Here is a 16,218-nt window from a genome sequence, read left to right as displayed (position 1 = left end):
ATTGGCAATAGAGAACCAATAGAAAAAATTCAGTAAAGCACAAGCCAATAAAATTGATAAAACCCTAGTGAGACTAGCAGTAATGAAAAGAGAAAACACAAATCACCACTATGAGGCATGAAACAAGATATATCACTACAGGTCCTGAAGCCATTAAAAAACACAATAAGGAAAAACTACACACAACTTTAAGCTCAAAAATTTAAAAATTTAGAAGAAATGGACCAATTTCTCAAAAGTTACTAGCTGCCAAACTCAACCAAGATGAAATAGTTTGATTTGTACTATAAGTAAAGAAACGAATTAGTAATTAAAAGGTTCACAAAGAAAGAATTCTCCAGGCCCAAACAGTTTCACTATAGAATTCTATCAAACATTTCAAAAAAAATTAACGCTAGTTTTACATAACCTCTTTCAAAAAACAAGAAAAGAAAGAACACTTCCCAGCCTATATTATGAAGCCCATATTACCTTGATAATCAAACCAGAAAAAGTACAAAAAAGAAAACTACAGACCAAAATTTTTTATAAACTTAGATGAAAAAGTCTTTACCTACCTATTAGCAAATCGAATAAAACAACGTATAAAAAGAATTACCCACCATGACCAAATGAAATTGATTCCAGGTACTCAAGTTTACTTCCATGTTTGAAAATCAATCAATGCAACTGATCATATCAACAGTACAAAGAAAAAATATATAGTTTTATTAATTGATTTAGAGAAAGCATTTGAGATTGAAAAACTCTCATGCAGTTAGGGACAAAGGAGAATTAATTCAACTTCATTGAGAGCATCTACAAATAATCTACAGCTAACATCTTACTTGATGAAAGACTGCTTGTAGACAAGGCTAGGATGTTCACTCTTACCACTCTATTTCAACATTACTGGAAGTTCGAATCACTGAAATAAGTCAACAAGAAATAAAAGACATACAGATTGGAAAATGAGAGATTAAACTGCCTCAATTTGCAGATGACATGATCATCTACATGATTGGCTGGAACTAACAAATGAGTTCAGCAAGGTCATAGAATGCAAGATAAACACAAAATTATCAATTACTTTTCTAACAATAAACATGTTAAAACCAAAATTAAAACCACAATGCCATTTATTGTTCCAAAATATGTAATACTTAGATATTAATATAGTTTGGATAATTTCTCCCCACCCAAATCTCATGTTGAAATGTAATCCCCAATGTTGGAGGCAGGACCTGGTGGGAGGTGTTTGAATCATGGGGATGAACCTCTCATGAATAGCTTGAGTCACTGCCTTTGTAAACTCACTCTGAGTTCACAGGAAATCTGGTTATTTAAAAGCGTGTGGCACCTCCCCCCATCCCACCTTGCTCTTGTTTTCCACATGTGACGTGTGAGTTCCCACTTTGTCTTCTTCCATTAGTAAAAGCTTCCTGAGGCTTCACCAGAAGCCATGTTTCCTGTATAGCCTGCAGAACCATGAGCCAATTAAACCTCTTTTGCCTATAAATTATCCAGTCTCAGGTATTTCTTTTCTTTTCTTTTCTTTTTATACTTTAAGTTCTAGGGTACATGTGCATAACGTGCAGGTTTGTTACATATGTATACTTGAGCCATGTTGGTGTGCTGCACCCATCAACTCGTCAGCACCCATGAATTCGTCATTTATATCAGGTATAACTCCCAATGCAATCCCTCCCCCCTCCCCCCTCCCCATGATAGGTCCCGGTGTGTGATGTTTCCTTTCCCGAGTCCAAGTGATCTCATTGTTCAGTTCCCACCTATGAGTGAGAACATGCGGTGTTTGGTTTTCTGTTCTTGTGATAGTTTCCTGAGAATGATGGTTTCCAGCTGCATCCATGTCCCTACAAAGGACGCAAACTCATTGTTTTTTATGGCTGCATAGTATTCCATGGCATATATGTGCCACATTTTCTTAATCCAGTGGGTCACAGTTAGACATTTGGGTTGATTCCAAGTCTTTGCTATTGTGAATAGTGCCGCAATAAACATACGTGTGCATGTGTCTTTATAGCAGCATGATTTATAATCCTTTGGGTATATACCCAGTAGTGGGATGGCTGGGTCATATGGTACATCTAGTTCTAGATCCTTGAGGAATTGCCATACTCTTTTCCATAATGGTTGAACTAGTTTACAATCCCACCAACAGTGTAAAAGTGTTCCTATTTATCCACATCCTCTCCAGCACCTGTTGTTTCCTGACTTTTTAATGATTGCCATTCTAACTGGTGTGAGATGGTATCTCATTGTGGTTTTGATTTGCATTTCTCTGATGGCAAATGATGATGAGCATTTTTTCATGTGTCTGTTGGCTGTATGAATATCTTCTTTTGAGAAAAGTCTGTTCATATCCTTTGCCCACTTTTTGATGGGGTTGTTTGTTTTTTTCTTGTAAATTTGTTTGAGTTCTTTGTAGATTCTGGATATTAGTCCTTTGTCAGATGAGTAGATTGCAAAAATTTTCTCCCATTCTGTAGGTTGCCTGTTCACTCTGATGGTAGTTTCTTTTGCTGTGCAGAAGCTCTTTAGTTTAATTAGATCCTATTTGTCAATTTTGGCTTTTGCTGCCATTGCTTTTGGTGTTTTAGACATGAAGTCCTTGCCCAAGCCTATGTCCTGAATGGTACTACCTAGGTTTTCTTCTATGGCTGTAGATGTGTGGTATTATTTCTGAGGACTCTGTTCTGTTCCATTGGTCTATATCTCTGTTTTGGTACCAGCACCATGCTATTTTGGATACTGTAGCCTTGTAGTATAGTGTGAAGTCAGGTAACATGATGCCTCCAGCTTTGTTCTTTTGGCTTAGGATTGTCTTGGCAATGCGGTCTCTTTTTTGGTTCCATATGAACTTTAAAGCAGTTTTTTCCAATTCTGTGAAGAAACTCATTGGTAGCTTGATGGGGATGGCATTGAATCTATAAATAACCTTGGGCAGTATGGCCATTTTCACGATATTGATTCTTCCTATACATGAGCATGGTATGTTCTTCCATTTGTTTGTGTCCTCTTTTTTTGGTTGGTAGGCTATTAATTATTGCCTCAATTTCAGAGCCTGCTATTGGTCTATTCAGGGATTCAACTTCTTCCTGGTTTAGTCTTGGAAGAGTGTAAGTGTCCAGGAAATTATCCATTTCTTCTAGATTTTTTCTAGTTGATTTGCATAGAGGTGTTTATAATATTCTCTGATGGTAGTTTGTATTTCTGTGGGGTCAGTGGTGATATCCCCTTTATCATTTTTTATTGTGTCTATTTGATTCTTCTCTCTTTTCTTCTTTATTAGTCTTGCTAGCGGTCTGTCAATTTTGTTGATCTTTTCAAAAAACAACTCCTGGATTCATTGATTTTTTGGAGGATTTTTTTTGTGTCTCTATCTCCTTCAGTTCTGCTCTGATCTTAGTTATTTCTTGCCTTCTGCTAGCTTTTGAATGTGTTTGCTCTTGCCTCTCTAGTTCTTTTAATTGTGATGTTAGAGTGTCAATTTTAGATCTTTCCAGCTTTCCCTTGTGGGCATTTAGTGCTATAAATTTCCCTCTACACACTACTTTAAATGTGTCCCAGAGATTCTGGTATGTTGTATCTTTGTTCTCATTGATTTCAAAGAACATCTTTATTTCTGCCTTCATTTTGTTATGTACCCAGTAGTCATTCAGGAGCAGGTTGTTCAGTTTCCATGTAGTTGAGCGGTTTTGATTGAGTTTCTTAGTCCTGAGTTCTAGTTTGATTGCACTGTGGTCTGAGAGACAGTTTGTTATAATTTCTGTTCTTTTACATTTGCTGAAGAGTGCTTTACTTACAATTATGTGTTGAATTTTGGAATAAGTGTGATGTGGTGCTGAGAAGAATGTATATTCTGTTGATTTGGGGTGGAGAGTTCTATAGATGTCTATTAGGTCCGCTTGGTGCAGAGATGAGTTCAATTCCTGGATATCCTTGTTAACTTTCTGTCTCGTTGATCTGTCTACTGTTGACAGTGGAGTGTTGAAGTCTCCATTATTATCGTATGGGAGTCTAAGTCTCTTTGTAAGTCTCTAAGGGCTTGCTTTATGAATCTGGGTGCTCTGTATTGGGTGCATATATATTTAGGATAGTTAGCTCTTCCTGTTGAATTGATCCCTTTACCATTATGTAATGGCCTTCTTTGTCTCTTTTGATCTTTGATGGTTTAAAGTCTGTTTTATCAGATACTAGTATTGCAACCCCTGCTTTTTTTTGTTCTCCATTTGCTTGGTAGATATTCCTCCATCCCTCTACTTTGAGCCTATGTATGTCTCTGCATGTGAGATGGGTCTCCTGAATACAGCAGACTGATGGGTCTTGACTCTTGATCCAGTTTGCCAGTCTGTGTCTTTTAATTGGAGCATTTAGTCCATTTACATTTAAGGTTAATATTGTTATGTGTGAACTTGATCCTGCCATTACAATATTAACTGGTTATTTTGCTCGTTAATTGATGCAGTTTCTTCCTAGCCTCGATGGTCTTTACATTTTGGCATGTTTTTGCAATGGCTGGTACCTGTTGTTCCTTTCCATGTTTAGGGCTTCTTTCAGGGTCTCTTGTAAGGCAGGCCTGGTGGTGACAAAATCTCTAAGCAACTGCTTATCTGTAAAGGATTTTATTTCTCCTTCACTTATGAAACTTAGTTTGGCTGGATATAAAATTCTGGGTTTAAAAGTCTTTTCTTTAAGAATGTTGAATATTGGCCCCCACTCTCTCCTGGCTTGTAGAGTTTCTGCTGAGAGATCTGCTGTTAGTCTGATGGGCTTCCCTTTGTAGGTAACCCGACCTTTCTCTCTGGCTGCCCTTAAGATTTTTTCCTTCATTTCAACTTTGGTGAATCTGGCGATTATGTGTCTTGGAGTTGCTCTTCTGGAGGAGTATCTTTGTGGCGTTCTCTGTATTTCCTGAATTTGAATGTTGGCCTGCCCTACTAGGTTGGGGAAATTCTCCTGGATGATATCCTGAAGAGTGTTTTCCAACTTGGTTCCATTTTTCCCCTCACTTTCAGGCACCCCAATCAGACGTAGATTTGGTCTTTTTACATAATCCCATACTTCTTGCAGGCTTTGTTCATTTCTTTTTCCTCTTTTTTCTTTTGGTTTCTCTTCTCGCTTCATTTCATTCATTTGATCCTCAATCGCTGATACTCTTTCTTCCAGTTGATCGAGTTGGTTACTGAAGCTTGTGCATTTGTCACGTATTTCTCGTGTCATGGTTTTCATCTCTGTCATTTCATTTATGACCTTCTCTGCATTAATTATTCTAGCCATCAATTCTTCCACTCTTTTTTCAAGATATTTAGTTTCTTTGCACTGGATACGTAATTCCTCCATTAGCTCTGAGAAGTTTGATGGACTGAAGCCTTCTCTCATCTCATCAAAGTCATTTTCTGACCAGTTTTGATCCGTTGCTGGCGATGAGCTGCACTCCTTTGCAGGGGGAGATGCGCTCTTATTTTTTGAATTTCCAGCTTTTCTGCCCTGCTTTTTCCCCATCTTTGTGGTTTTATCTGCCTCTGGTCTTTGATGATGGTGCCGTACTGATGGGGTTTTGGTATAGGTGACCTTCCTGTTTGATAGTTTTCCTTCTAACAGTCAGGACCCTCAGCTGTAGGTCTGTTGGATATTGCTTGAGGTCCACTCCAGACCCTGTTTGCCTGGGTATCAGCAGCAGAGGTTGCAGAAGATAGAATATTGCTGAACAGCGAGTGTACCTGTCTGATTCTTACTTTGGAAGCTTCCTCTCAGGGGTGTCCTCCACCCTGTGAGGTGTGGGGTGTCAGACTGCCCCTAGTGGGGGATGTCTCCCAGTTAGGCTACTCAGGGGTCAGGGACCCACTTGAGCAGGCAGTCTGTCCCTTCTCAGATCTCAACCTCTGTGTTGGGAGATCCACTGCTCTCTTCAAAGCTGTCAGACAGAGTCGGTTGAGTCTGCAGAGGTTTCTGCTGCTTGTTTTGTTGTTGTTGTTTAGCTGTGCCCTGTCCCCAGAGGTGGAGTCTACAGAGACAGGCAGGTTTCCTTGAGCTGCTGTGAGCTCCACTCAGTTCGAGCTTCCCTGCGGCTTTGTTTACCTACTTAAGCCTCAGCAATGGTGGGCGCCCCTCCCCCAGCTTCGCTGCTGCCTTGCAGTTAGATCGCAGACTGCTGTGCTAGCAATGAGGGAAGCTCCGTGGGCGTGAGACCCTCCTGGCCAGGTGTGGGTTATAATCTCCTGGTGTGCCCATTTGCTTAAAGCGCAGTATTGGGGTGGGAGTTACCCGATTTTCCAGGTGTTGTGTGTCTCAGTTCCCCTGGCTAGGAAAAGGGATTCCCTTCCCCCTTGCGCTTCTCAGGTGAGGCGATGCCTCGCCCTGCTTCAGCTCTCGCTGGTCGGGCTGCAGCAGCTGACCAGCACCGATTGTCCGGCACTCCCTAGTGAGATGACCCCAGTACCTCAGTTGAAAATGCAGAAATCCTCGGTCTTCTGTGTTGCTCGCGCTGGGAGTTGGAGACTGGAGCTGTTCCTATTTGGCCATCTTGCTCCGCCCCCTCAGTCTCAAGTATTTCTTTATAGCAATGCAAAAACCACCTAATACGCACAGATATGTACTTAAAACATGCACATAATCTATATACTAAAAAATTACAAAATACCGATGAAAGAAACCAAAGAATGAAATAAATAGAAGAACACTGTTTTCATGACTTTGATGATGCAATACCGTATAGTATAGAAGTCCCTTCTCAAATTTGTCTATAGGTTTAATGAAATTCCTATCAAAATCCTAGCACATTTACAGAAGGTAGTCCAGGTAGGACCATTCTCTCTCTACACTAAAAGTTTTTAAAAGATTTACAAAAGCTTATTTTAAAATTTATACAAAAAGGCACAATCTTAGAATTGATAACACAATCTTGACAAAGAATAAAATAATAGGAATCATACTATCAAATATTAAGGCATACCATATAACTATAGTACTCAAGACAATGCAATATTGGTGGAGAGAAAGACACATAGATCAAAAAATGCTACATGAGAATCCAGAAACATGCCCATACATATATGATTAACTAACTGATTTTTGACAAAGGTGCAGAAGCAATTAAATCTTGAAAGCATAGCCTTTTCACCAAATGGTGCTGGAGCAATTGAACATCCATAGGGGAAAAAGTCAGTCTCAAACTCAGCCTCACAGCTCATATAAAAACTAACTCACAATGGAGCATTGATTTAAATGTAAAACATAAAACTGTAATTAAAACATATATTACATATGTTAATATAATAGAAACTATGTTTTACAAAATAAACAGAAGAAAATCTTGGGGATCTAGCACTAGCAAAAAGTTCTTAAAACTTGACAACAAAGGAATAAATCCCAAAAGGAAAAATCCACAAGTTGGACTTCAAGAAAATTAAAAATTTTTGCTCTGGAAAAGACTATGTGAAGAGAATGAAAAGACAAGCTATAGTGTAAGAAAAAAGCAAGAAAAATGTAAGAAAAAAGTATTTGCAAATCATATAGCCTGCAAAGGGCTAGTATCTCAAATAAATATATATTTATTATATATTATATAAAAATATATTTCTTATATATAATATATTTCTCATTTATATTTATATATTTATACACATATTTATATTTATTATATGTATAAATATATATAAATTATATATATAAAAACTCAATGGTAAACCACTAATCCAATTAGAAATGAACAAATGACATGATCAGATATTTACTAAAGACAACATACAGATGACAAATACGAACATGAAAAGATGTTCAACATCATTAGCCATTAGGAAGCTAAACATTAAAACCACAAACCACAGTGTAATATTACTATAGGCCTATCAGAGTGATTAAAATATTACATAGTGACAACACTAAATGCAGCAAGAATCCAAAGAAACTGTATCACTCCTGCATTGCAGGTGGGAATATAAAATGGTGCAACCATTCTGAAAGGTAATTTGGCTGTCTCTTATAAAACTAAACATATAATTACAGAAATTGCACTCTAGGGCATTTATTCCAGAGAAATAAAAACTTATGTTCATACAAAAACCTGTACAGTATTTGTATGAATGTTCACAGCAGCTATATTCCTAATAGCCAAAAACTGGAAGCAACCGTGGTGTCCTTCAATAGGTGAATGGTTAAAGGAACTGTGGTACATGTATCACAGAATACTACTCAGCAATAAAAGGGAAGGAACTGTAGATAGTTAGATAATGTTTAGATAATTATGCTGAGTTCATCTCAAAAGATTACATATTATGTAATTCTATCTGTATGCCATTTTTAAATGAAAATTTTAAGTGGTTTTCATGTGTTAGGTATCAGACGGGGGAGTCAAATGTAGGTGGTTATAAAAGGGCAATACTAGGAATCCTAGTGGTGATGAAAATGCTCTGTATCTTGACTCTGGTGGGGGATACCTGAGGCTACCTGAATCTACACATGTATTACAATGTTATAGAACTAAATACACACACACACAAATGAGTACACATTTTTTTAAAGAGAAAAAAAGATGAAGTTTTAAAATTTTGGGAATAAAGTCATCTTTTCATAGGTTTTTTTGTTGTTGTTGTTTCAGATGGAGTCTCGCTATGTTGCCTAGGCGGGAGTGCAATGGCCGGATCTCAGCTCACTGCAACCTCCGCCTCCCGGGTTCAAGCGACTCTCCTGCCTTAAGCTGCCCAAGTAGCTGGGATTACAGGCGTGGCCACCAAGCCTGCCTAATTTATTGTATTTTCAATAGAGATAGAGTTTTGCTATGTTGGCCAGGCTAGCTTCCAATGCCTGGCCTCGAGTGATCCGCCTGCCCTGGACTTACAAAGTGCTGGGATTACAGGCATGAGCCACCGCGCCCAGCCGCCTTTTCATAGGTTTAAAAGAGAAGGTAATTGTGCAAAATATGGAAAAGCAAGTCACAGAATGTGAGAAAATATTTGCAAAACTCAGAACATTGCTGATCTCTTCCCCTTCCAATAACCAACCCTTTTTCTTTCCACCAACGGTATTTCTTGGTCTTGTAAATTCCAAGATTCTCTGCTGTGCTGCACTCATTTGGTATTTAATGCACACTACTCGTTTATGATCCATTCATGCACGTGTGTATGGCACATCTCCTCAGTGAGGTTGTATGCCTAATATGCCCCATAATGCCTATCAGAGTGAATTAATCTGTTTAATGTTCAAGGTACAATCTGGTTATTCTAAACCAAGGAAATTTTTTCTTTTTTCCATATTTATTTATCTTCCCTCTATTTCTTTTTTAAAGATAGACAATTCTTTCAAAGTTTTATATTTACAGAAGAACTGAGATAATCGTACAGATAGTTTTCATATCCCCACTACCTAGTTTCCTCTATTATTAACAGTTTGCATTAGTGTGGTACACTTGTTACAGTTGATGAACAAATATTGATACATTATTGTTAACTAAGAGTCCATTGTTTTTTCAGAGTTCTTTATTTTTTACTTACCGTCTTTTCCCTGTACGTGGGTCCCATGCAGTATATCACGTTACATTTACCAGTCATGTCTTTTTAGTTTCTTCTTTGCTGTGACAATTTTTTAGACTTCCCTAATAAAACCTTTTTAGAAATTTTAAGAGTTTTTTCTTGAGAATTATCTGGGATAGGTACTTTCTTAAGCCTTTTATCTTTGCTGACGGTATCATAATTCTAATGAGGTTAAAAAATGAAGTAAGAAACTCACATGGCTCATCAGACTGTGTCTTTTCACCCTACATAGTCATTCTCTAAAATACCTAAGAGAAAGAAGCTGGTGAGTAGAAATCTATTTCCAGACATACTTTTAAGGACACTGACTTAATCATTCCTCCCACTCTCCATTTCTACATTTAGGGTCACCACATTTGGTTGGGCAGATTGTTCATGGCACCAAGGCACTCAGCCAGAGGGTGGGATAAAATCCACACCACACTCTACTCCCCAAGCTATATACCCATGGATTGCCTCTCCTGTAGGAACTGCTTATGACGAATTTACACAGAGGTGCTATTTGAGCTGGGGAGGTTGGGATTTCTAAGTATAGATAGTTCTACCACCCATTTGTCTTTTAAATTTACAATTCTTCTCTGATACTCAAATCAATATCATTTTATCCCTTACCTGAACCATTGCAATTACCTTCCAATTGCAATGTATGTGTACAAAACACTTTAGCATAACATATAACATCTTCAGCTATCTGTCCTCAGCTTACCTTATTGGCCTCATCTACCTTTGCTATCCTGCATACAGCCTGTTATCTAGCTACATGGGGCTATCTGAACATAAGCTCTTTTATACCTGTAGAAAATGGGGCAAAAGAAGCCCAAAACAGATCTCGAGAATTCGAGGTCAAAGAGAACTGTGACCCAGTTCCGAGATGAAGCTAAGGGAAGCATCAACACTGAAACATAAAAATGGATGTTCAGTGTGTCTAAGCAGATGGGGCAGTAGTCAGTCATACAAAAACAGAATGTTTGAGAAGGTATTGGAAATATCTAAGAGAGAGGCAAACTCAAAAGAACCCTTTGCTTAAAAACAAGAGCTGATTCAGCAGTGACCTGTGGGGGCCAATGTTTAAAGAAGCAAAAACATCTCAGCTGAAGACAATAATGCAGAGGGCTAGATGAACCCGTTCTTCTGCAGATTCCTCGCCACAACTAAACCCTATAACTCAGACCTACCCAGGTCAGGGGGAAAAGGGGTACTAAAGTGACTGAGATTGAGTTTTTGCCACCAAATGAAATGGAGGTCTGAGTTCATAGACCCAACTGCAAACAATTACTAAATATTTCCCGGTACTTATTAATGTATCTGATACATAGCATGTTGCCAAAGAATGTTTATTGAAAGAATGAACAAAACTCCTAATAATTATTTTAAGCCATCTCCAAGTCCTAAAATCCTGTCGTTTCCCACTAGGTGGCGACATTGGCTGGAGTTCGTTACTTCCTGCGTCGTTCCAGGATTATTTTCCCCAGTGACCTATGGATTCTAGTTTGTAGATGGCAGAGGTCTTTCAGACTATTTTATTGGAATCTTTTAGATTTCTTCACATGTGAAACTGGGATTTTTGTCTCTAATCTTTCCCAGGCTTCCTCTGTAACTGCTGGGGAAGAAAGACGGAAGAATCTTGCTGCAGTTCATTTAAATACTAGAGCAACCACAGTAAACACGTCCATTTCACTCTCTTAAAAATGCTCTTTGGACATAGACTACACAGGATTTTTCTCCCCTCTGCAAACATTTCTCGAGTCTGTCTCTCCTCCATGTTCCCCATCCCCATTTATCTATCAGAAGTATTAATCCAATTTAATTTATTTTTTAAACTTTTCTAATTGCCTGAACATAAGAAAACAACTAGAAAAGCTTACTTAGAAAACAAGCTTCTCAAGACATAATTTTAAAATTAGAATATTGTCATATACTTACCCTCTGAAAAACAAAATTTAAAGAAAAACTCAGCTACTTGAAAGTGAATAGTGAAGGGACTAGAAAAATTAGTAAAAACTGCTGTAAAGGGGGGAGTAAAAAAAGAAAAGTTTAAACGTGTTTCACTCTTCTGACCTGAGCCCTGAGAAAACATGCAGAGGACACCACTGAATCACTGTCAGTGAGCTTTGTGGAAGTTTGTTTTTTTCTGGGGTTTCTACTCCTCATTCTAGTTTACACACTCTCCTGAAGTATCATCTCAGGCAGTTTTTGTCATGCACCAGTCCTAATACTGGAAAGCTTTTTCCTGCTGATTTCCCAGCCTATCTCTTCAGGAGGCTCTGGCCTCACTCACTCCTCAGGTATAGATTTGTGGAGCCAGTAACTTACTATGCATTTCCATCTGGATGTCTCCTAGAAAACTCAAATTCAAGAGGTCCAAAGCCTGACTACACCACCACCCACTATAGGTCCCTTATCTGGAACAATGATATCACCATCCACTCAGGACAGAAACCTGAGAATTCTCCCCAGATCTTCCTTTTTCCTCACCCCACACTTAATCCATCACCCAGTCCTGTCATTTGTATCTACTCTACATCTCTTGTCTCTATCCCTTCTGCTGTATTTCTAATGCAGGTTGAGTATCCCTTATTCAAATGCTTAGGACTAGACATGCTTCAAATTTGGAATTTTTTCAGATTTTGGAATGTTTGCATATACATGATGAGATATCTTGGGGATGGAAGCCACGTCTAAACATGAAATCACCTGCATCTTATATACACCTTATACACATAACCTGAAAGTAATTTCATACAATATTTGTATTAATTGTGGGGCTTTATGGAGAAGCTGCCTTTGGCACATTGGGCCTTCACATGTGACATTTTATTACCCTCTGTGGACATGTGGTGGGGGGGGTACTCAGGGCATGGTGGAAAGGATATATCACAGCTGAAAGGGACTGAGAGACCCTGTGCATTGTGCACCTGCATTGTGACCACAATCTGTTACATGAGATCAAGTGTAAACTGTTTCACTTGTGTCAGGTTGGCACTCAAAACATTTCAAATTTTGGAGCATTTCAGATTTTGGGTTTTCAGATTAGGGATGCACAACCTGTATCCCTCTCTTGGTTTAAGACCTCATCAGCTCTCACTTGAATTGCTTCAGGATCTTAACAAATTTAATTGCCTCACCACCCTCCAAGTCATCCCCTCATGATCCCTAGGTTGGTCTTTCCAAAACAAAATGTGACCAGGTATCTATAAGCTTAAAACTCTATTCTATCTCTAGAATAAAAGTCTAAACTCTTCCAGAAAGCCCTGAGTCAGCCCCTGAGTACTTCTCTGTCTTCCACCACTGCTACTGACCTGAACCCTGCATTCCACCCATTAAACCTACTTACATCCACAAAGGGGTCCTACCCTTGTGTGTCCCCATGCCTTTATTAATGCTCATGTTGCACCCTTTCTCTGGAATGTCCTTCTGTCTCCCTCTTCTCCCACATTTATCTAGAAATCTAGAAAACTTCTTATTTTTCAGGACCCAGATCATCCCCCAAATTAATCATTTCTTCCTCCTGGTATATTATATGTAAATCTACTATTAGTGGCATTGTAGTTTAATGCTGATACTGTTAGCTTTCTAATAGCAGGGACTACTCCTTATGTTTGCATTCTTTAGTGCCAGGCACTCTCCCTAGCCCTGGGACTCAATACTCAGAATATCTCAAACAATGAATGAATGAAGAGGCACAATATTGATTATCAAAATTTACTGGCGATCTAATGAGATGAGCACTGTGCTAAAAGCTTTATAAATATTATCTCATTTAATTCTCTCAACCGTCCAATGAGGTAAGTTCTATCATTATTCTATTTTGCAGATGATATGTTTTAAGAAGTTACCAAATATATGCAAAATTATTATATGCAAATTAGGGGCTCAGCACACTTAGTTTGCCTGACCAGAGTTCAATTATTCTTAACCTCAGATATCTATACTGCTTCTTCGAAGACTGAACACAATGAAATACTGCTCTGACTTTCAAAAAAAAAAAGTTTTAAAGAACATCATGACTTCTACACACTTACCACTTGTGAGTTTGATGCTGATTCCAGGAGGAAAAAGTAAGAGTGAACCTCAGACATGGTTTGTGAGTACTTAGTAAGAGAAGCCAAGTACCACTGGGCATTACTAGGATGCAAAATGGTCTGTTGCTCTAAGAACACTTTCCTTCCCTTCTGAGAGGCAGGATGACTTGACTGGAAAATCAGGGAAATAAAATAGCTGAGTACAGTTGTGTGATTGTCTAATATCCTTCTTAGCCTTGCCCAACTGTGTACTAGTCATGACATTTTGGGTGTCGACCCCAGCTTCAGAGCTGAGGTCTAAATCAGTGTTTCTCCAAGCACAAGTATGTAGGACTACCATCTGTACTGTTTGATAACAATGGACTTCGAATTTTCATGCCCAGAAAGTCTGAATCCATAGATCTGGTGGCCTAGGAATCTGCCCCCAGTTGCCTCTGATACAGACAGACCAGAAACGTGTCCAAACCAATCACAAGTACTCATCTGTTTGCCAAGAATCTTGGTTTAAGCCAATTAGTTCAGGTGTTATCCTGGTAATGATTACTGGTCCAGGCATAGGTGCTTGGGTGACCAACCATCCGGGTTTGCCCAGGACTTTCTTGGTTTTAGCACTGAATGTCCCACATTCCAAGAAACCTCTCACTCCTAAGCAAATCAGGATTGTTGGTCCACTCTAGAGGGTGGTCCTAATAAGGTTGAAAGAATAGTCTTTCATTTATACTTTCTCTCCTTCTCACCCTCCCTCTGGACAAAAACAAGAAACCATGTTATCCTCCCTGCTATTGGCAGGCATCTTACAACCACAAAGGAAGTTGACCTGAGGACAACACATGGGAGAAGGCAAAGCCAAATTACAAACAGCAAAACAGAGTCACGGCTGTGGTTGTATCATACTTGGAGCCCTTCCTACCTCTATGCACTCATAAATGTCCTTATTGTTTACTCCAGGTTGATTTAGCATTCCATGCTTGCAAGCAAAACCATCCTAACTAATGCACTTTGGCAAATCAGGATGTTAGGAAGAAACAGGACAAAGTCTCTTAAACAAAATGAAGATGTGGGCTCAAAAACAGAACAGTAGAGTGAATCTGTCACTTTTGATTGTGGATAAAGAATGTCTCTGGGATCTGTATTACTGAAGGTTACGGGGAAAAGTGTGTTGAGAACCTGAATCAGTATACAAAATATTCTCTGAAAGCTGACACAATGGTCTAAATCTAGCAAGATGAAATTTAATAGCACTACTTTTAGACCCCAAACAGTAATTAATTTCACAAGTTCAAGATAGTGGGAATGTGGCTTAAGACCAGCAAGTGTGAAAGATTTAGGGATTTTGTTTGACTGTAAGTGCAATATAAGCCAACAGTGTGATGCAGTTGCCAAAAATGCTAATGTGATTTTAGGCTGCCTTACTAGAAGTGTAACAAAGATTTCCCCCAGGCCACACCAGCCATAATAACCTTTAAAAACAGGAGCTTTCTGCTTCTTAAACCACATGTGTTTTCCCATTCAATGTATGGGACTTCTAGTTACCCTCCCTGCACCAGATCTTTCTGGGAATTCCTTTCTTTTTTTTTTTTTTTAAGACAGAGTCTCACTGTGTCGCCCAGCTTGGAGTGCAGTGGCGTGATCTTGGCTCATTGCAACCTCCACCTCCTGCATTCAAGCGATTCTCCTGTCTCAGTCTCCCAAGCAGCTGAGACTACAGGCACATGCCACCATACCTGGCTAATTTTTGTATTTTTAGTAGAGACGGGGTTTCACCATATTTGCCAGGCTGGTCTCAAACTCCTGACCTTGTGATCTGCTCGCCTTGGCCTCCCAAAGCAATGGGATTACAGGTGTGAGCCACTGCGCCCGGCCTGGGAATTCTTTAGGGTTCTCTTACTGTGAACTTGTCCCTCAACTTTCTTTTGAAAATGATCTCAACACTGAATTAATTTAGCTGCTTGCTTTCTCCATTTTGAAGTACAAGCTGCTAAACACTGAGGAAAAACTGATAAATGATAGCACTGCAAGCTCATTTTCACCATTCTCAGCGAGGCTCTCCAAACTCTTCAGTAATCTCCCATTTGCTTTGGGAGACAGAAGGATCACTTGAGGCCAGGAGTTTGAGACCAGCCTGGGCAATATAGCAACACACCATCTCTATGGAAAAAAAAAAAAAAAAAAAAAGCCAGGTATGGTGACACATGTCTATAGTCCTTGCTACTTGGGAAGCTGAGATGGGAGGATCAGTTGAGCCCGGGAATTTGAGGTTATAGTGAGATATAATTTTGCCACTGCACTCCAACCTGGACAACAGAACATGGCCCTGTCTCTCAAATTAATAATAATAATAATAATCTTTCATTGTCCCAAGACAGGACTCTGACCCTTCTCTAATAACCTTTACTCCTCTCCCCAAGATGTAGAGACCTGGCCTCTTTCTTTTAGAAAATATACTGTGAATTAACATAGCCCTTGCCTTCATCTGCTCCCTTGGGACCTCAGTCCTACTATTTTCTGGACACCTGCATGGATTATCCACTTCAAACTGAGAGACACTGAGACATGTGGAGGCCAATAAGCATCTTCAACTGGGCATCCTCTGAGTTCCTCCATGTTTTCCATGAATCCCTTTGGTCCCAAGGCTTCTGTCATTTAAGTACAAGGAACCAAATTGC

This window comes from Trachypithecus francoisi, unplaced genomic scaffold (assembly GCF_009764315.1).
Source record: "Trachypithecus francoisi isolate TF-2019V2 unplaced genomic scaffold, Tfra_2.0 Lachesis_group0, whole genome shotgun sequence".
NCBI classification, from domain to species: Eukaryota; Metazoa; Chordata; class Mammalia; order Primates; family Cercopithecidae; genus Trachypithecus; species Trachypithecus francoisi.
Note: the sequence above shows the minus strand (reverse complement) of the source record.